Raw genomic sequence first — 21,817 nt, 5'->3', positions numbered from 1 at the left:
TAACAGCAGGAGTCATGCCTCCTCCTTTCACACCCTCTCTCTTCCTTTTTGCAATTATTAATAAAGAATAAACATTTCGACCCTGGCGGTGCATCCGGAATGGGTTAAGTGCGCTTAGGAAGTTCTGTTCCTTTTCACTGACCCGGACGTGCGTCATCGTCCGCCACGATAAGGACCATCCGAATTGATCAGTGAAGTTAGGAAGGAGCGAGGCAGGGGTCTCCAACCTTTGGCATCCAGTGAGCTACCTTTAGAAAACAGAAGTACTGGAGAGCTACTCATTTTTGCAATTTCAAGAAATTGAGTGGATATAAGAGGGCAAACCTTAGATGTTGTACAGTTAGATGCTTTTAAAACATAAATGCATTATCAGTTTATTGGTGTACAAGTTCTAAATAACACATTTACCATGGTAATTAATCAAATTTGAGTTATTCAGTATAATATGGAATTGAGAAATTCTTTGGCGAGCTACTTGGGTCCAGTCAAGTGGTTTACATTCAAATGTCTCTTATTCACAAACTAGAGGGACTATTGAAATAAGTAAAGTATCAGAATGTAGGAAAGAGTTACACTCCAACAGGGTCAAGTTAAACCTGTGATATTCTTTCAAGTTGTTGACAAAAAACTCATGTCGGTAACAGAGGGAATGAAATATGCAGCACTTTTTGGGTGACAAATCCAAACAGTGATAACTCTTGGTTCTCACTTCCATATCCTTAACAAACTGGTTTGAATATTTGCTTCATATAGTTTTCTACCATATGGTACAAGATTAGGTTGAAAAACCTCTTACTTTTTGAGTAATGAGATTTTTTATTAAGAAAGGTCATGGTAACGGAGGGAAAAGTAACAGAGGGAAAATTGTGCAAACAAGTAGAAGGTGCATGATTTTACATAATTTGTCAGTTTTTTTCTTCCGAATACTTTAATATTACTTCAAAATGAAAGGAAACTATTTCTATAAAATATGTCAGTCCTTCCAAGCAAATTTTTATCATTTTAAATACTTTTTTTTTTTTTTATATCATGTACCTTCAACTGTTCAAAGATGAAATAACACAAGATATGATGAAATACATCCATTTATTTACATGATTTTCAGGTCTTTGAAATTTGGGAAATAATTTTTGTTCCATGTTTCATACATGGTCTGTTTAAAACATATGGAACTTTAGAAGCAAAAATGGTACAGAAAAAAGGTCAACAGTTTGATAAACTAGAGTACATATGTATCTGTTCAATACATTTTTATATCAGATGCATTAACTTGAATTTTTGACCTTGCTGTAGACTTCTGCTTGACCGGGCCCACTTATAAAAGGGTGGAGAGCTACTCGAGCTACATGTTGGAGACCCCTGGAGTAAGGAAAGGAGCAGTTATACTTCCTTTCATAGCTCCTTTAGGACAGGAAGCTCAGGAGGTTCTTAATCAGTGATAAGGGGCTATGAAGAATCCCACAATCCACTGCGCACATCAAACCAAACGTTTCTCAATCCTCATGTACAAATTATACACTGCAGCAGATTATTGATTAAAGGGACAGTCCAGAATTGTGGACATAGGGCCTCATTTCCTAGTGAGTGTTGGAGACGTGTGGAGACACTTTTTCAAATATTCCATCCAGTCCTTGTATTTGCAGAGGTCACTGGTGCTAGACTAGTGCATGTCAATGGTCATAGTTATCCTGCCACTAAAAACAGTCTTACCCACTCCACAAAACACCCAAAGCAAACCTATTATTACACCAGACTGTCCATGTGAATGTCTGTTTTGATAGAACATTTAAAAAAAAAAAAAACTAACCTTGCATCACATGAATCGTCGCATGTTGAGGGACTACTTTCTCATATATCAGTCCACCGCTGCCAAGATTTCTATCAGGAATAAATCCTTCAAATGCAAGGTTGGTTGTACTTCTAAAATTATTTTATATATTTTTCACGATATTTATTCACATGATAAAATAAGTCTCAAATACAAACTAATTGACATGAACCATAGGCAGTATATATGAGTGGACATGTGCTAGACAGTTCACCAGGAGGCTCTTTCTGACCCTGGCTCCAACTGACTTACATTGGAACTTGTGGCTCCTCTCTCTCTGTAACTGCTGCAGTGAGTCTCATCATTTTGATCTTAAAATGTTTGTATTAACCCGCTCTACATGATCCAGATTTTTTGTTTCCCGCTATTTGGTCCGTCAAAAAAATAAAAAATAAAAAATCCTATTCATAACACAGACCCTGGCTCCAGATTTGCTTCGGTAACCATGAGCATTTCGAGCCTCATTTGAGCTGCGCTTGAACCCTGTGGGTGACATCACACTCACTTCGTCCACTTCTTTTATACAGTCTATGACACTGTTTCCAAGACTGGGTCGTGACTCAGGTGGGTCACAAGAGATTTTATTTGGGCTGTTTGATATGTGCCTGATGTGCTGCTGCGCTCTCCTCCTGCACTCGGACTGGAACATGCCACAAAAACGCAGACAGACTGACCTATCTCATTAGAAATGTTAAGACATGTTTTTTATAATTCCTTTCCTTTGAATACTACGTCACACATCACTATCACCTCTGAGACATTGCTCACCTCCACCCATCCCTCTCCCCTCAGTCTGCTGAAACCCTCATCCACGCTTTTGTCACCTCTCGCCTCGACTACAGTAATAGCTGCTCTACGGTTCACCCTCCAAACTCCTCAATAGATGAACACATCGCCCCTGTCCTCGGAGATCTGCACTCGCTCCCCATCAACCAGCGCATCCAGTTCAAACTCCTCACCACTGTGTACAATCCCTCTACAACCTGGCCCCCACCTGCCTCTCTGAACTTCTCCACCACCACACCCCCGCCCGTGTCCTCCGATCAGCTGACGCCAACCTCCTGTCTCCCCCCACCAGGAGTAAACTTAAGACCTGGGGGGACTGGCCCTTCTCCGCTGCTGCCCTCACCCTCTGGAACTCCCTCCCCAAACACATCAGAGACTCATCCACACTCCTCATGTTTAAAAAAAGCCCTGAAAACCATCTCTTTAAAAAAAAAAAAAAAAAACATTCATTAATGGTCCTTTTCTCTTGTTTGTCGTTGTTTGTCTTCTCATGTAAAGCGTCTTTGGGTATCTTGAAGAGCTCTATACAAGTGTTATGTATTATTATTATTATTAGTAGTAGTAGTAGTAGTAGTATTATCATTTCTAATCTTTTTGTAATTATTTTATTGATTATTTTGTTCCAATATTGCTGGTTCAGTTGAAAAGAAAAAGAAATGTTCTATATTTAATGTCCAAATATTCGACTTATGGATCCTTTTATTGCTGCTTCAGTGACTTTTTCATGGTTTAAAACTTGAATAATACTAATTGTTCAGAGCAACACAATCATTCAACAATAAAACATCCTCATTAATGTTCAATAATGCTCAAATCCACCTTTATTTTGTGATTTACGAATAATTTCTATTAACTTGGGTCGTGAAGGTTTTAAAATATGGGTCCCCAGAAAAAATAAAAATAAAAATTTGGAAACACTGGTCTATGACATGAACTCATTTTTGACTATACGTGATGTTATGATGTTCTGCCTTTGTAGGTCAGACTAGACTGTAGACCACAATGCACTGGGAGAGGTGGAAAAACATTAGTGGACAGAGACAGATCTTTAACTGGACACTCAATGATTGAACTAAAAACTGGCTGTCACTTTTTTTTTGTCTATGTCAACAATTCTAAGATAGAAATCCTGTTAATCTGTCCAACAAATACAAGAAAGGAGTTTGAAAACCGTCTTGGGAACTCATTTTCGCTTGTAAAACAAACTGTTCGTAACCTGAGACTGATCACGGACACAAACTTCACTTTTGACTCAAAACATTCGTAACATTGCACAAATTAAACCTAACCTAGAAAAAAAATGGTGCACGCTCTCATTACTTCAAGGTTAGAATATTATAAAACGTTATATTAGTCAAAAATATCTGATATGTCTCTAATTGTACAGAACTCAGCAGCAAGACTGTTGACTAATAAAAAGACACATGAGCTCATTACGCCGATACTGGCCTCCCTACACTGGCTCCCCGTCAACTTTCAAATTGATTTTCCATTTTTATTAATAACTTTCAAAGCACTTAATTTCCTCAGGCCTTATTAGTACCTATTACTGACCTTCACTTTTTTTTCCCCTTTACTTTTCATTGGTCTATGGATACTTCATTGCAGTCTACAAACATTATTTTCAGTCTGGTGCCCATAAAACAAAACATTTTCAGTCTCAAATCAAATCAAACACTTGGAAAGTCAGTGGGCAGGTGTAGGCAGAAACTAAAGCTACAAATGAATGCAACACGGACATTTTACTACATCAAAATGAAACAAAAGACAGCAATTATTCAAATGATCACAGCACTTTCTTTAGTGTTATTCCTTGAAATATTTTCCTATTTACCATTCTCTTTAAAATTATTTTGAATTGTAAAAAAAGAGGCAGCTTGTATTTAGCCTGGCTGGTGCCACCTAGTGCCTCCGCTCAATTTCATTTCTCTCCAGCGACTAGGTCAGGAATCAAAATACACTAGACCAGGGGTGTCAAACTCATTTTGGTCCGGGGGTCGTATCCAACATACTTTGATCCCAAAGGGATCGGATCAGAAAACTCATGTCATATAAACCCAAAAATAACAATAAGTTCAAATATTTGTGCAAAGAAACGCAAATCTATTACAGAAATCTTTTTTAATTGATGTACTCTTTTACAAAATATTATAATATCATTAACAACCTGAAACTTTAAGAAAAATGCAATTTCAACAATGTTTTAACATGAACTTGTATGTAAATAGGTACAAGTCAATTTTTCTTGGAAAATCCTTCACTCGGCTCTACTTTTTACATTTTTGACATTTTGTTGATGAGGGTGTCACGGTCAACAGTCAAAACGATCGTCCTTTAAGAGCGTTTGGAAAGAGACAAGTCTTCATTTGGTGGGAGGGGCCACATACAGAGACGCTGGAGACGCTGATATGATAAGAGGCGCCGAAAATTACCAATATTTTAATAAAAAATATAATTAAAATATTTTAATAGAAAATCAGCAGAGGGCCAGATTAAAGGTTTTGGAGGGCCGGATCCAGCCCCCGGGCCGTATGTTTGACACCCCTGCACTAGACAGTTTGCAAGAACCCTGGAAGATGTATACTGCACACCTGCCAATCAGTGAAGAGCTGTGAAGTCATGATGTCAAACTCAAGCTCCTGTCTGGGTTCCTTTTGTGGTACAGCACAACAGTAAACAAAGCGTCGAGATGGATGTAGACAAAGACAGACATTCTGTGATGGCAACGATTCCTGAGATCGAGGATTTAAAGCCGGAATAAAGAGAATGTTTGGTGAATTTAATCAAGGGGGAAGACGTTATTGTCCTTCTTCCTACAAGATTTGGGAAAAGCTTAATATACAAGCACAGACCATAAATATGAGCGGACATATCTAATGCGCTAGATGCCGCGTGCCAAATAAGAAGTTCGCCAGGAGGCTCTTCCGGCTCTTATGTTAATAGGTTCTTTTTACACACCAAGAGTTTGTTTTCATACCTGACAGTTTGGACTGCTCACTAGTGCTCTTCCTCAGAGTCACGTGATGTTACTGTGACGTGTTCAGTCAGTTGATTTAAACAGGTTTTGGTGCTGTTTTCCAACCGGTGGAGGCAGGACGACAGCGCCATCTGCAGTCCCACTTCCTCAGAACCGTACTTCTTCCGGCTCTTTCTGACCCTGGTTCCATTAAGATCTTGTCGTCCCTCTCTCTGTACCTGCTGCAGTGAGCCTCATCATTTTGGTCTTAAAATGTTCATATTAACTCACTCTACGTGATCCTGATTTTATTTTATTTTTTTCCTATTTTGTCTGTCAAGAAATTCCTATTCATAACATAGACCCTGGCTCCACATTCGCTCCTGTAACCCTGAACATCGTGAGCCTCATCTGAGTGGCGCTGAACACTTCTTTTATACAGTCTTTGTACAGTTAGCCCTGTTAGCAGCAAATTACATACGTCACAACCAAATAGCTGCGATTGGTTAAATAAAAAAAGTACCCGCCTACCGTCGAGTGAACGAATTCTAATGCTGCAAGGTCAGACACATTCCTCGAAGTGAAAACAGCTAATCAGTCAGGCTACCTGGTTTTACCTTATTGCAGTAATTGTTTCATAATTGAACTCCTTTGCTTGATTAACAGTCCTCCTCAGAGTAGTTCTTACGTGTGACCTATTGAACACACAAGTGCCCCTTAGACTGTGTGTACTTTCTCTGACTGAACATTGCCTTCAAAGAAAGAGGAATTTCATCATGTTTGACTTTGTACATGAATGTAGCTGTGTACAAGTCGACCAAGTCAAAGAACTTTCAAATATCTGATTGAATGAATAATGAGTTACTTGGTGAATTGTAAACTGCACGGTCAGTCTAATGTTTTTTTTGTTGTTTTGTTTTTGTAATAGAAAGACTTGGATTAGTTATAATTTGGTTTAATACGTATTTCCCCGAGTCTCTAGGTTGCTCACTTTGTTCTTCAGACCAGGCTCTTCTCATTATACCCCTCTATCCAATTCCTTACCTGAGGAACTAAGAACAGCTGACTGTGTAGCACTTTTAAATCGAAGGTAAAAACACACTTGTATAGAATATTGCATTTGTACAATAGCCAGTGTTGGGAAGGTTACTTTTAAAATGTATTCCACTACAGATTACAGATTACATACCTCAAAATGTAGTTTGTAATGTAATCCATTAAATTACTTAAAGTGAGTAGTGTAATCTGAATACTTTGGATTACTTGATATTGTCATGCTTTTTAAAACTACATGAATGTAACAACCACATCCTGAAAATTCGTGTTTGTTCTCTTCAAATTGTCTGTTGAGCCCAAGTCTCCATGAACAGACTTTTGTTTACTGTAAAGAAGCAAAGACTAGAATATCTTAACATAAGATGTTTTATCTGATAAAAGACAATAAAAAGCCCAGTCTTTCCTTAACCATATTAAAAATATTATTGATAGAGAAGTGATTTTTGTATGAGATCACTGCTGCTTTAAAGTATGTCCAGCCTACTGTTAGGTGTCATATTGTTTAGTCCTGGTTTAGACCTGGTTTAGACCTGGTTTAGTCCTGGTTTAGTCCTGGTTTAGTCCTAGTTTACCTGGTTTAGTCCTGGTTTAGACCTGGTTTAGTCCTGGTTTAGACCTGGTTTAGTCCTAGTTTAGTCCTGGTTTTAGTCCTGGTTTTAGACCTGGTTTAGTCCTGGTTTTAGACCTGGTTTACCTGGTTTACCTGTTTAGTCCTGTTTAGTCCTGGTTTAGTCCTGGTTTGTCTAGTTTAGTCCTGGTTTTAGTCCTGGTTTTAGTCCTAGTTTAGACCTGGTTTACACCTGGTTTAGTCCTGGTTTAGTCCTGGTTTAGACCTGGTTTAGACCTGGTTTAGTCCTGGTTTAGTCCTGGTTTAGCCCAAAATGTGAAAACAGGAAAATACCACCATGTAATCCATTTATTTCAACAAAGTAACTGTAATCCAATTACCGCTTATTGAAACAATATCTGTAATTGAATACAGTTACTCATAATTTGTACTCTGATTACATAACTCCAGTACATGTAATCTGTTACTCCCCAACACTGACAATAGCGCAGTTATTTTTATTCTGTATTGTATTGTTTAATCTGTTCTTTATGCCTATTTTATTTACCTGTATGTAAAGCACTTTGTAACTGTGCTATATAAATAAATGTTGTTACACTATAAAATCTAATAAGCGGACCTTATTTGAAACAATCTAGGAAACCGGTTGCCTTGAAAAATCTGACTAAAGTGGAGTGTGAATCTAAAGCTGAGCTCACGAGTCAGTCCTCGGTGTAGTGTACAGTAAATTCCTCTTTCATCTAATGAGGCACAGTAAGTGAAGTGAACTTTAGTTTTCATTCATAGAACTCATAGTGTGAAGCTGTGCCAACTAATCAGACAGTTCCTCACATCTGAAATATGTAGTAACCTTTACTTTTAGGTTAAATAAATCTTACTTGGTAAAACCATGGAAACAGTTTGCCTTGAGTCGATCAAGTAAATGTTACTTATTTACTAGGGATGGGATAATCTTAGGAATTACAGGCTTTGTAATGAATTAATCTCAGTTAACAATATTTGCCTTACTCATTTACTCATTTTCTTCCTGAAGCCCGTCATTTGTTGGGGTTTGGGCTGCTCACACCTCTTGTTTGCACTCGGACCAGAACTTCTCCTGCCAACAGCTGTGTTTTTCATTTAAATGGTGTCGTAGGGTCAAGGTGTTTCTGCAAACTTTTCACAGTTTGCAATAAACAACGCCTTTATCAAGACTTCCATCAGGTTGTTTTTTTAATAGAAATGTACTGTCCCTTTGTTGTTGTAAGTCGGAACTGTGTGCATCAGTAGAACTGTCGTACCACCACATGGTGCACGAACATGTTCCACGTTGTTTGGCATGCAAACTGCGATAAAATGTGTTAATATTTTTATATATATATTTTTTTTATTTATTTATCATAATTAATGCATTAATGTCCAACTCTTATTATATACACAAGTTAGAGTAAAAACAGGTTCTATTCTACAGTAATGCCATTTAGATCTAACCTGATTCATCAGACGGTTTCATTTTGTAGAAACCGTCTGACCTCACAGCATCAGGATTCATTTGGTTGACAGGAGGCAGGTACTTTTTTCATTTAACCAGTTGCTGCTATTTGGTCATGACGTATGTAATGCGCCGCTAACGGGGCTAACTGGTATATTAAGCTTTTTCCAAATCTCGTAAGAAGAAGGACAATAACGTCTTTCCCCTTCAACAAATATTCTCTTTGTTCCAGCTTTAAATTCTCGATCTCAGGAATCAGTGCCAACATACTCTTCGCTGATTGGCTGGTGCCCGAACTCACACTTCCAGTGGTTTTGCAAACCGTCTAGAGTATTCTGACTCCTGACCTAGTCACTGCAGAAAAATGAAATTGAGCAGCTGAATCAAGGCACTAGTTGTGCTGAAATTGACATCATGCAATGTAACTCACAGCAAATGACACTTGAAAAAATATATTACAAAATCTTAGCTTATATAAAAACAATATTTTGTTAACAAAAGCTTTATTTCTCACTGTTACAAAACAATGAAGATCAACAATAAAATAAATAAAGCTTTTAACATTTGATCATTAACCATGTCAACTATCAACTTAACAAGGCCACACTCACTTAGGAAACAAAAATTCTGGAAGAAATGAAACAAGAGAACAGGATGAACAGAGGGAGCATGTACAGATGCTCTGGGAGGATCAGGGAATGAGGCTGTAGGAAAAACAGGGAAGTATCAAAAGGAGGAGCGGAACAGACTGAAAAACAGAGCTGGACTCTTGACAATAATACATCACTGTTGAAGTTACTCGTCTCATTTGTGCTTTTGTACCCTACTTTACCACAATCATGAAGATCCATAAAGATTTAACCTCGTATTGTGAATGAAGCAGATAGAAGCTCTGGTTTACGCCGCTGTTGATCCTGATTCTAAATAAAACACTGTTAAACAAACCGTTAAGGTGTAAAGGTGCAAGTGTGAGCCGCTTATAAGTCTCTCTCCTCTTCCCCCCGCTCCTCTCTCTCTCTCCTCTCTCCTCTCCTCTTCCGAGCGTTTGTACCTTCTCTGGGGTCTGTGCTCTTCTCTAATTAAAGCTCGCGAGTCATGACAACAATGCTGGCGGTAAAGTGGTAAAGCTCGAGTCTCCCTGTACGTGCACTTTAGCTTCCTCTGTGCAAATAGTTCCAGCTACCTGCACAAATGAGTTGTTACAGTGTTGATAAGCATCTGATTTCCGATACTTCTGACAACTGTAATTTCTCCTCTTCCATGCGTTTGTGCCTTTTCTGGGGTCACTGCATTTCTGTCTGTATCACCTCTAGTTTTGTCACGATACTTGATTTTGATACTAATGAATAGACTCGTTACTCAATACCAATTCCAATACCACAATGATAATAAAAAATACTTGTTATTTAAGGTAATAAAACTTCATTTTCAACATTGAATAACAGTACTTTCTTTTGTATTGCCATGTGGTCTTATATCTGTGTAGTCACAAGGTTCATTATCGATTAGCACCCGATTTTTCGATACTTTTGACAACTCTGATCTCTTCTCTTCCACGTGTTCTTGCCTTCTTCTCGTCGCACTTCTGTCTGTATCACCATGATGTTGAAATTTAAAAGACTCGATACTCAATACCGATCCTGATACAACAATGAAAAAAAAGTACTTGTTACTTAGGTAATAAAACATCATTTTCAACATTAAAATCATTGTACTTTCTTTTATATTCCCACGTGGCCTTATATCTGTGTTGCAGTATCGAATAGCATCCGATTTTCGATACTTTTGACAAATCTAATCTCTCCTCTTTCATGTGTTTTTGCCTTCTCTGAGGTTATTGCACTTCTGTCTGTATGACTACGATATTAAAAATTTAAAACTCGATTTCAACACTAAGGAATAAACTCAATACTCAATACCGATCCTGATACCACAATGAGAAAAGAAAAAAAGAATGTCATTTTCAGCATTAAATCATAGTACTTTCTTGTACATCCCCATGTGGTGTTATATGTGTGTAATCCCTCAAAGGTCCAGGTATTTTATTTAAAACAAGAACAGTGCACAAAAAACATTAATCTCTGAGAATCTCCTTGGGTAGGTACAAACACATTAAAGAAATTATTTACATTAGAGCAGAGCTGGGCATTATCCAGCCACATACAGCCCTTTGTCTGACTCTGACCGGCCCCTTTAAGCTATTTGGGAATTACAAAATAAACATATTATAGAATGTTACCTTATACATGGACTAAAGCTGTATTTTTTAAAAGACATTTTTAGTAAGGCAACCTCACTTTTTCATTGCTTAGTCATAAGAAACTCTTACCAGTCTGACCAGCTCGACAAAACAATGCCAATGACCAACTCTAACATCAGATATCAGAAGTTCCCCATGTGGAAAAGATATAGACAAATCCTACACCATTTGAACATGTTTTATCTGAATCTTAAAAGATTTGTATATGACAACAGAAGTGAAAACAGTTACAAGATCTTTGGTAAATATGTGCAGCATGAAACATATCAAACTTTGTAACCTGCAAGGGCTGAATATGACACTGATCCCACATACAATGTCCCCACAAGTGCTGGACAAAGGTCATGTGGCGTGTGTGTGAGAGTGAGAAAGAAAATGATCACATTGCGTGTGTGTGTGTGTGTGTGTGTGTGTGTTTGTATGTGTGTGTGTGTGTTTGTGTGTGTGTTTGTATGCATGTGTGCGCGTGTGTGTGTGTTTGTATGTGTGTGTTTGAATGCATGTGTGTGTGTTTGTATGCATGTGTGTGCATGTGTGTGTGTTTTTGTGTGTGTGTGTTTGTGTGTGTTTTTGTGTGTGTGTGTGTGTGTGTGTGTGTGTTTTTGTGTGTGTGTGTATTTGTGTGCGTGTGTTTGCGTGTTTGTATGTGTGTGTGTATTTGTGTGCATGTGTTTGCGTGTTTGTATGTGTGTGTGTTTGTGCGTGCGTGTATGTGTGTGTGTTTTTGTGTGTGTGTGTTTGTGTGTGTTTTTGTGTGTGTGTTTGTGTGCGTGTATTTGTATGTGTGTGTGTTTGTGTGTGTGTGTTTGTGTGCGTGTGTTTGTATGTGTGTGTGTGTGTATGCGTGTGTTTGTATGTGTGTGTGTGTGTGTTTGTGTTTGAATGTGTGTGTGTGTGTGTGTGTGTTTGTAGGGGTGTGTGTGTTTGTGTGTGTGTGTTTGTATGCATGTGTGTGTGTGTGTGTGTTTGTGTGTGTGTGTTTGTATGCATGTGTGTGTGTGTGTTTGTGTGTGTTTTTGTGTGTGTGTGTGTGTGCGTGTGTGTGTGTTTGTGTGTTTGTATGTGTTGGGGTGTGTGTGTGTGCGTGCGAGTGTGGTTTTGTGTGTGTGTATGTTTGTATGTGTGTTTGAATGTGTGTGTGTGTGTGTGTGTGTGTGTGTGTGTGTGTGTGTGTGTGTGTGTGTGTGTGTGTGTGTGTGTGTGTGTGTGTGTGTGTGTGTTGGGCAGTATGGGAATAAACACAGTAATGTAAATATTGCTTTACAACCTTAAAAAACATAAGACACACACTCTTCCACTGATGTCACAGTGAACAAACATATCAAGGTACTTGTAATTGTCCTCAACATCTGTAATGTAGTTGATCATGCACATTACCTGTAAATGTCATGCAAAATGTTCACTTTATCTTTACTAGTTTTTCATAAAATAGTTGTATGAGAAAAATGCAAAAGGGGGAGTAAACCACACATGACACATATTAACCTTATATAAAGATTTACTACAAAGACACTGGTAAATTCTTATATTTTTTTTCCTGTTTTTTTCCATATGGGTCAGCAGGGGGCTGGTTGGCTGGGAGACCTCTGGTAAAATCAGGTACCACAGGGGGGCGCTAGTCAGAAAAAGTGTTGTTGTGTCCTTAGGCAAGACACCCACATTGCCTAGTATGAGTGCTGTGTGTGTGAGTGATGGTGGTGATCAGAGGGACTGATGGTGCAGATTGGCAGCTTCATCAGTCTGCCCCAGGGCCACTGTGGCAACTTTAGTAGCTTGCCACCACTGAGTGTGGAGTGAATGAATAATGATCTGTAAAGCGTTTTGGGTGTCTTGAAAGGCACTGTACAAATGCAATGATTAATTTATGAAATTAATTAACAACATTTCATCCGTAACAGTGTTTTAAAATGACCACTCTCCAATTAATCATTAAACAGTTAAAACTATCAGAATTTATTCATTCTAATTTCCATAAACACAAGATTTCAGACATTTCAAATATGTTCTGGTACAGCTCACGATCATTCTAAATCTCTTCAGGAAAGGTTCATTTCTCTCCTGCGAATGTGACTTTTTTTTTTGTATGAATACCTGCTTGAAGAATATCTAGTTTCAATACTAAATTATCGACAAGTATCTGATACTTTTGACAACATTAACCACCCCGCAGTCTCTCTCCTCTTCCCCCTGCTCCCTCTCTCCTCTCTCCTCTCTCTCTTCTCTTCGAGCGTTCGTTCCTTCTCTGGGGCCTGTGCTCTTCTCTAATTAACGCTCACGAGTCATGATAACGTTGCTACCGCTAAAACGGCGCGATCAAACCTCCCTATGTGTGCACTTTAGCTTCCTCCGTCGGCGAGCCGGGGGACAAGCGATTCCAGCTACAGGACGCCGCTCCGAACAAGCTCTTTTAAATGCCTCCCCGAATCAAAAGAACAAGAGAACACCGCGAGCCGATTTTTTTTGTTTAGCTTGCGCCGCCGCTAATTGGAATAGCTTGGGGCTTTCCTTGGGCTATTGGGATGTAACGGCGCGTATTTGTGTGTGTTTTTATTATTATTTTATTTCCTTTTTTTGTTTTGTTTTTTTTCGGCTCTCCAGCTGACGCCAGACAAAAGGTTTTTCCGGTGAGAGCGCGCAGACAAAGTGACAGTGACGCTCGGCAGCTTTCGGCGATGGAAATTCAATTAGCGCGACGCGAATCAAATGTACAAACGGACTAGCATTAGCATTCACAGCGGCACGCTAGTCATGCCAAGTAATTAATGCCATGCGCGCTGGGTTGTTTGTCAGGGCGCCGGGCCAGTTGTCAGAATAAGCAGTATCGGATCATTTAAAAGACTTAGGTTAGTGCCAGCAAGAATGATTCATTTCAAAAAAACGTTCTGGGGAGATAGCTTTAAGAGCCTGTTTTTGGATGATTTTTAAAGAGGGAGGCTAATATGGTTTTTATCGCTTTCTAAACCAGCCTTGGACAAATCTACAGCAGTGTTGTTGAATATTTAATAACCTTAAAGCGTTACTGGAATTAAATAAAAAAAAAGCTATTTGATTAATTATCGTGTGAGCTACATTCAAAAGATCGTCATTTGATCAGTAGGCTACACTGTCAAATCTAACACTAGAGTAAAACCAGGACTAAACTAGAACTAAAACCAGGACTAAACCCAGGACTAAAACCAGGACTAAACTAGGACTAAAACCAGGACTAAACCCAGGACTAAAACCAGGACTAAACTAGGACTAAACCAGGACTAAACCCAGGACTAAAACCAGGACTAAACTAGGACTAAAACTAGGACTAAACCAGGACTAAACCAAGACTAATCTAGGACTAAAACCAGGACTAAACCAAGGCTAATCTAGGACTAAAACTAGGACTAAAACCAGGACTAAACTAGGACTAAACCAGGACTAAACAATATGAAGCTAACAGTAGGGTCGATATAATTTAAGGCGATCTCATATATAAAGCATTTCTCTATCAATAATATTTTTATTTGGTTAAGGACAGACTGGACTTTTTATTGTCTTTTATCAGATAAAACATCTTATGTTAAGATATTCTAGTCTTTGCTTCTTTACAGTAAACAAAAGTCTGTTCATGGAGACTTGGGCTCAACAGACAATTTGAAGAGAACAAACAAGAATTTTCAGGATGTGGTTTGTTACATTCATGTCATTTTAAAAAGCATGACAATATCAAGTAATCCAAAGTATTCAGATTACGTTACTTACTCACTTTAAGTAATTTAGTGGATTATGTTACAAAGTACATTTTGGGCTATGTAATCTGTAATCTGTAGGGGAACACATTTTAAAAGTCACCTTCCCAACACTGCTCACAGCTACAAATTTGTGGATCTTAATGATTGTGGTAAAGTAACTTTCAGGCAGGGGTGTAGTGGGTGTGGTACGCAGGGGTACGCCGTCCACCCATTTCTAGCATGAGATATTAAAGAAATATACATATATATAAAAACTTAAATGTCAAATTGGAGCTACTGGCAATGATGAAAACAACCTGCACAGGCTCATGATATCTGCACTACTGTCCTATAGTGATCCGTGTATCATTCGTTCATTAGTTTTTCAAGATAAAACCAAAACAAGAAAATGAAAAAATAACTGTTTTCGCCATTATTTGTCTCCAAAGCCAGAATGAAAAAACAGATAATGATTTGTTTTTTCAGTTTTCAATTTTGTGTTTAAATAAATAATGGAAAAAAACGGATAAAAGCATTCTGCGATGCCGGACTTTTGCGCCACATACGGACTGAACCAGGACTAAAACTGGACTAATCCAGGACTAAACCATTTTCAGTCCTGGTCTGTTCCCGGTCTGGTCCCAGTCTGGTTCCGGTCTCAGTCGTTGTCTGGTTCTGGGCTCGGTCTTGGTCTGGTCCCGGTCTCAGTCCTGGTCTCAGTCCTGGTCCTGTCCCCAGTCTCAGTTCTGGTTTGATCCTGGGCTCAATCTTGGTCTGGTCCTGGTCTAAGTCCTGGTCTCAGTCCTGGTCTGGTCGGACCTGGTTCAGTCCTGGTTCAATCCATATGTAGCACAAAATCTGGCATCGCAGTTTAAGTCACAAAAATGGGAAACGCCCGTTATCTGTTTTTTCCATTATTTATTTAAACATAAAATCGAAAACTGTAAAAACTAATCATTATCCTTTTTTTTTGGGGGGGGGGGGGGGGGTTGGAGACAAATATTAAAGAAAACAGTTTTTGAACAGTTATTGAACAGTTATCGAATGAATGAACGAATGATACACAGATTTACAGTGACCTGTGACATGGGGGACCAGGACTGAACCAGGATTGAACCAGGACAGAACCAGGACTGAACCAGGACTGAGTGTCTGGACGGGCCTGCATAGACTGTTGGGTAACAGCAGGTGAAAGGGCAAAGCGCAGCCGCCACCCGATTGCACTCTGTGGACACCCTACTCCATGGGCTCAGGGTTCTCCCTCTCGCTCTCAAGTCCAAGATTAGTCCTGCTTTAATCTTGGTGTTTTGTGTTTCTAGCACAAACGATTCACATAGTTTTTTTTTTTTTTTTGCACATAGTTTTTTGTGACATAGTTTTTTATGGGCGAGTTTCATTGTTGACAAAAGCGCGTGTTGCATGCTGGGAAATATTTTGGTTGGCAGCAAGAAACACGGTAGAGGCCAAACACAGTGCGTAACCTTGTGTATTTATCCCTGATAATGGTAAATTCCTGCTGCATTATCGGATGCACAAATAGAAGCACGGAAGAAGGAAAATGTCTTTTTTGTATTCCGAGTGAAAAGAACCACTAACGGTGAATTAAATGGCTTTCAAACATCCGCAGAGCAAATGTACAAGATCCTAGCAAACTGTGGACTCCAACAAGTTCAGACCGCGTATGTTGAGCCCATTTCTTGACAGGTTTGTGCATTTCTGTTAAATAAATAATTTTAATGTGTAATTTCAATACATTTTAAGGCGAAATGTGTCGTCTTTTTGACAGGAGAGCCGCATTGTGATCTGAATCATCCGGACTACACACCACAACTGAATTTTGGACACAAATATCAGAAAAACAAGGTCACGCTCAAACGATTGCTGAATCGCTTCGAAAGACAAAACAAACAATTCCATAGCGACATAGCAACAGTTTCTGATAAATCCCAGGATGAAATTACCACATGTACTTCTTCACATCCGATTCCGAACTTACAATCCACAATTTCTCACCAAAACTCAGAGCCACAAACCAGCTTGAGCGAACCTACTGAAAAAAGTGTTCAGACCAAAGGAAACAGAATACGAAAAAGCCCTTTTCCTTCTTCCGTGCTTCTATTTGTGCATCCGATAATGCAGCAGGAATTTACCATTATTGGGGAGAAATACGTGAGGTTACACACTGTGTTTGACGCTATCCTGTTTCTTGCCGCCGACAAAAATATTTCCCAGCATGCAATGCGCGCTTTTAAAAACAATGACGACAGCTGAAACTCGCCTATACAGGGCCAACTTCACCAAGGTCGCTTGTGTTCATACATACAGTTTTATAGTGACTCATGTATTCATACTGTGTACTCCTTTGTTGTACACGGTCATATCAATCTTGTATTGTGCAGGTTTTTCTGTGAGCGTATCGTTCATGTGGGTCACATTGTTCTGCATTGTATTATGTGTAGATGAATAGGATCTTTCTGATAATTGTGCTATTCGATTCTGAAGCTTTATATAGTTCATTGTATGGAAGGAAAATGCGCTTTATTATTTAGTCTCATTCTTCATTTTTCTTTTTCTTTTTTTAAAAGAAGGATTATAGTTCAAAATCTATTTATTTAATCTTTTTATCATGTTATAATGTCGTTCTCTCGTTACAAGTCATGCCTGAAGAGGTTTTAGATGTCATCCGTGCATGTTTGAGTAATCTAGTGATCTCCCAGGCCCTAGTCGAACCTTCCATGAATATACAAAAACATGATATAAAGCTGTACACAGCAACTTGACGAACCTGAAGTGATGTGCAGCAGTTTCATTACGCTGATTGTGTTGTGGAAGTGCTCTGAAAGGGGAGTGACTTAGCGCAGAGGGAGGGGAGACTCAGAGCATCATAAAACGAAAGTAAAACGGATAAATCACTTCAAAAGACACATGCCGCTATTTAGACATTGATATCTAATTGTCAGAGTAGCTGCATAAACTTTATTTTTCAAGTGTACCACCACTTCAACATTTTTGATTTCATTGTTGGCGTAGCAGCACTTTACTATTTTTCAAACATTCTGCTTTTCTGACAGGAATAATATTAATGTGATAGCCCATTATACTTTGCGCTCCCATAAGATACTTGGGTCGGTGCAAAGCAATTCTAAAATACGAGGCTACAACAAGGATACAAGGATGTTTATATATGTAAGTATGACATGTAGTGGAATTTCAGTTGGTCTGTCTGTACTGTAGGAGTGTGTGTGTGTGTGTGCGTGTATGGGGTATGTGTTGGTTTTGTGTATAACACTGAAGAACAGCGAGGAACGTGCCTGGGTAGACTTAGCTTGATTCATCAGACGGTTTCACTTCGTAGAAACTGTCTGACCTCGCAGCATTAGGATTCATTTGCTGTACGGTAGGCAGGTACTTTTTTATTTAACCAATTGCTGCTTTTTGGTTGTGACGTATGTAATGCTCCACTAACAGGGATAACTGGAATATTAAGCTTTTTCCAAATCTCGTAGGACAATAACGTCTTTCCCCTTGAGAAAATTCACCAAACATTCTCTTTGTTCTGGCTTTAAATCCTCGATCTCAGGAATCGTTGCCAACACAGAATGTCTGGGTTCGTCTACATCCATCTTGACCGTTTTGCTCACTGTTGTGCTGTACCACACAGCTCTTCGCTGATTGGTCGGTGTGCGGTCTACATCTCTACAGCCAGGGTTCTGTTCTTGCAAACCGTCTAGTGTATTCCAATTGATGAACTAGTCACTGGAGAGAAATGAGCAGAGGCACTAGGTGGTGCCAGTCTAGCTAGGGTAAACCATCGCAACTCGCTCTCAATAAAAAAAATAATAATAAAAAAAATTGTCAGTATACTGTTACTAAAAAGTGTTGGAAAACCGGTATGTCTAAATAGAGGCATGTCGTAATACCGGCAAGTCTAAAATGTCATAAATGAAGGGATGTTGGATTAGGTGACGGACCACAATGTTAGTACATTAAAAGGTAACATGGTGATCTAAGGCCCTGTCCACACTAGTGTGTATTCAAGTCCTTTTTGTTGTGGATGCAGTGTTCGTTCACACTAATCTGATGGAAAACGGCTCCTGAGACAGAACGATCTGGTGCCTCCAGCTCCCACGAATTCAGTACAGATCTGATCCGGCACCGTGTGGACACCTGAAAACGCTGATACATTGGAGTAGGTCTATGAGCCGCGAAGTAATTCACCACCAAAACACTAAGAGGCTAGAATATATGTCCCTTCATATATTCGATCTGTGTGTACGATTTGCTGATGTATAATCTCTAAAAAGTTTAACATGAACCATCTCCAAAGCCATAGAAGCACAGAACAGACTCACCATCAGCAGAACACCCCTCTGTCACAGAAAGAACACTCATATTCCACTGAATCGTGTCCTTTAGTCCAACAGAAGCTGAACCGCATCAGGGCACAAGGAGCGAGCTGTTTTTTGAGCTCTTAGTTTATGCAAATGAGTCATGCGGTTTTAAGTTTTGTTTTTGAAAAAACATTTTAAAAAATCTCAAAGCTGTGTGGATAGGGAAGGCTTGCGGACACAGAAACAACATGTCCGGACGCACATCGTTTCCGATATGGTGATACGGTGATTCGTTTCAGTGTAAACGTAACCTAAATATGTCATGTGTTAGCTTGTTTCCATGGAGATGTCTGTGCTTTGCCTGGCTTTTTCTATAACACTACAATAAACATATCCATTTCCAGAAGTGAAGCTACAAGGCCAAGTTACACATCAGATCTGCGCAAACACAACTACACTGAAAATGAAAATGCCTGCTTTGTTTTTAAGGTATTTTTCAGCACCTGTAATTTGCTTGACATAAGAAAGATAAGTTTAATGCCATACTGTGTAACATTCCAGGCAAAGCAGTATCATCTCCATCCAGACAATTAGGTGGCAGACCCTCTACTTGAAAAGTTGCAGAGTGCACCTTTTAAATAACTCCATAACTTGAACATTTCAAATTGGTCATCATATTTGAGAAAAAGACTAACCTTTTTTCTTTGTTTTTTGCACTAATTTATTCTAAACAAACTGGAGAAACCACAGGGAAGCAGAGCAGGCAACATGTGTAAGAGATAGAATTAGTCTTGTTTTTCAAAGAAGTACAAAAATAGAATAAACTGAAAACAATCTAAAAAGATCAAGTCTTGTAAACACATCTTTTAAATGTCCTGTATTACGCAAACTGGTCTCTTGTGAGCTTTAAGCCATGTTAGAATGTTCATATCTTCTCAAAAACATACCTGGAGTTGTGCAAAACTTTAGTGGGAAGAAGTGCTACTTGGATGTGTAGAGCTTGTGCAAAATTGTCCTTTTGGTGCTCTTCAGTGTAGGGACCAGTCTCAAATACAGATCTGAAAAAGCTGAGGCACTCAAAAAGTACAAAATAATTAAAAGCCTTGAATACCGCATGGCAGATCAAGTTAAAATCACACCAACGCGTTTCAGACTCGAGATGACTGTCACAGTGCAGATTTAAAGTCTAGTATAAAAATATTGTAGCAGCCAGTGGCCCTATGCCATTGGCCACCTGGCTACTGATTTAAAGTTGTTCTGACGCGCTTGTAATATAAATCCACAGATAAATTCTTAGTCCTTTATTGGCTTACCAATGTCATCCACATATTCCACAATACAAACAATGCGGTCAAAAACGCTTTGCCTCCAATCAGCAGCACCTGTGGCTGCCTTCTTGGCCCTTAAATAAGTTAAGGAGGGCACCATACTGCCACACAGTGGATGGAGGACAAAGCCACAGATAAGCAACAAATAAAAGGTCAAATGTACAAATATATACAGAGCAAAAATACAGAAGTACTACAGATACAACATGTATAATTTGTATAATATATTAGAGGGCCAATCTTGAGGGTTGGAGACGTGTGGAGACACTTTTTTAAAATACCGTATTTTCCACACTATATAATTATAAGGCGCACTTTCATAGAATGGTCTATTTTTGAACTTTTTTCACATATAAACCACACCGGACTATAAGGCGCATTAAACGAAACACAACAGTTGGATGGGTCAGTGGGACTTTGTTTGGCGCGTTCACGGTGACTCTGGGCTTTGTTCAGTTGTGGCGTGTAGGGAGGGTGCTGTCTGGGATCGCTGGATTGTTGGCGTGTTCGCAGTGACTCAGTTGTTCAGTTGTGTCTAGAAGTGGTACATTGCACTCGCTTTTTCAGTTCGTTCCATTCCTCGTTGGCGTGGAGTGATGAGTGTGGCTATGGGTGTGTTTCGCTGTGTGGTCGCTCTCTGCTCCGTGTGTGTTTGCGTGCGCTGCAGGTGGTGTGGCTTTGTAGTTTACTGAAGTCGTGCTGGGACACCCGAGTGGATTCGTGTATAGGGTGCTCTGGATTGTGGGGCACGCAGTCGTTTGGGGTGGGGTTGGAGGCTTATGAGTGCACTCAATAGCCTGGAAAATACAGTATTCCATCCAGTCCTTGTATTTGCAGAGGTCGCTGGTGCTAGGCTAGTGCATGTCAATGGCCATAGTTAGCCTGCCACTAAAAACAGTCTTACCCACTCCACAAAACACCTGAAGAAAATTTATTATTACACCAGACTGTCCATGTGAATGTCGGTGTTGTTAGAATCATTTTAGAGGTAAAACCAACCTTGCATTTGAAGGATTTATGTCTGAGCAGCAGCAGGAAGTTGTACTTCCTGATAGAAAGCTTGACTGCGGCAGACTGATATATGAGAAAATAGTCCCTCAACATGTGACGATTCATGCGATGCGAGATTAGTTTTATTTCAAACATTATTCTATCAACACAGACATTTACATCCACAGTCTGGTGTAATAATAGATTTGTTTCGGGTGTTTTGTGGAGTGGGTAAGTCTGTTTTTAGTGGCAGGATAACTATGGCCATTGACATGCACTAGCCTAGCACCAGTGACCTCTGCAAATACAAGGACTGGATGGAATATTTCAAAAAGTGTCTCCACACGTCTCCAACACTCTGGCTCACTAGGAAACGAGGCCCTATGTCCAAAATTCCGGACAGTCCCTTTAAACAGTTTCATGGAGATGAAGTTGTTAAAAAATAGGAATAGATTGCACATTTAAAGCTTGTGGTTTTAAAGGAAGGAGGAGAAATCTAACTCTTCATTGAGTCCTGGAAACTGGGTGGCCTTGAGAGT

Source organism: Boleophthalmus pectinirostris, unplaced genomic scaffold (assembly GCF_026225935.1).
Source record: "Boleophthalmus pectinirostris isolate CB_2022bp ecotype Guang Dong unplaced genomic scaffold, ASM2622593v1 HiC_scaffold_22, whole genome shotgun sequence".
In the NCBI taxonomy this organism is placed as follows: domain Eukaryota; kingdom Metazoa; phylum Chordata; class Actinopteri; order Gobiiformes; family Gobiidae; genus Boleophthalmus; species Boleophthalmus pectinirostris.
This window is presented reverse-complemented; position numbering follows the sequence as displayed.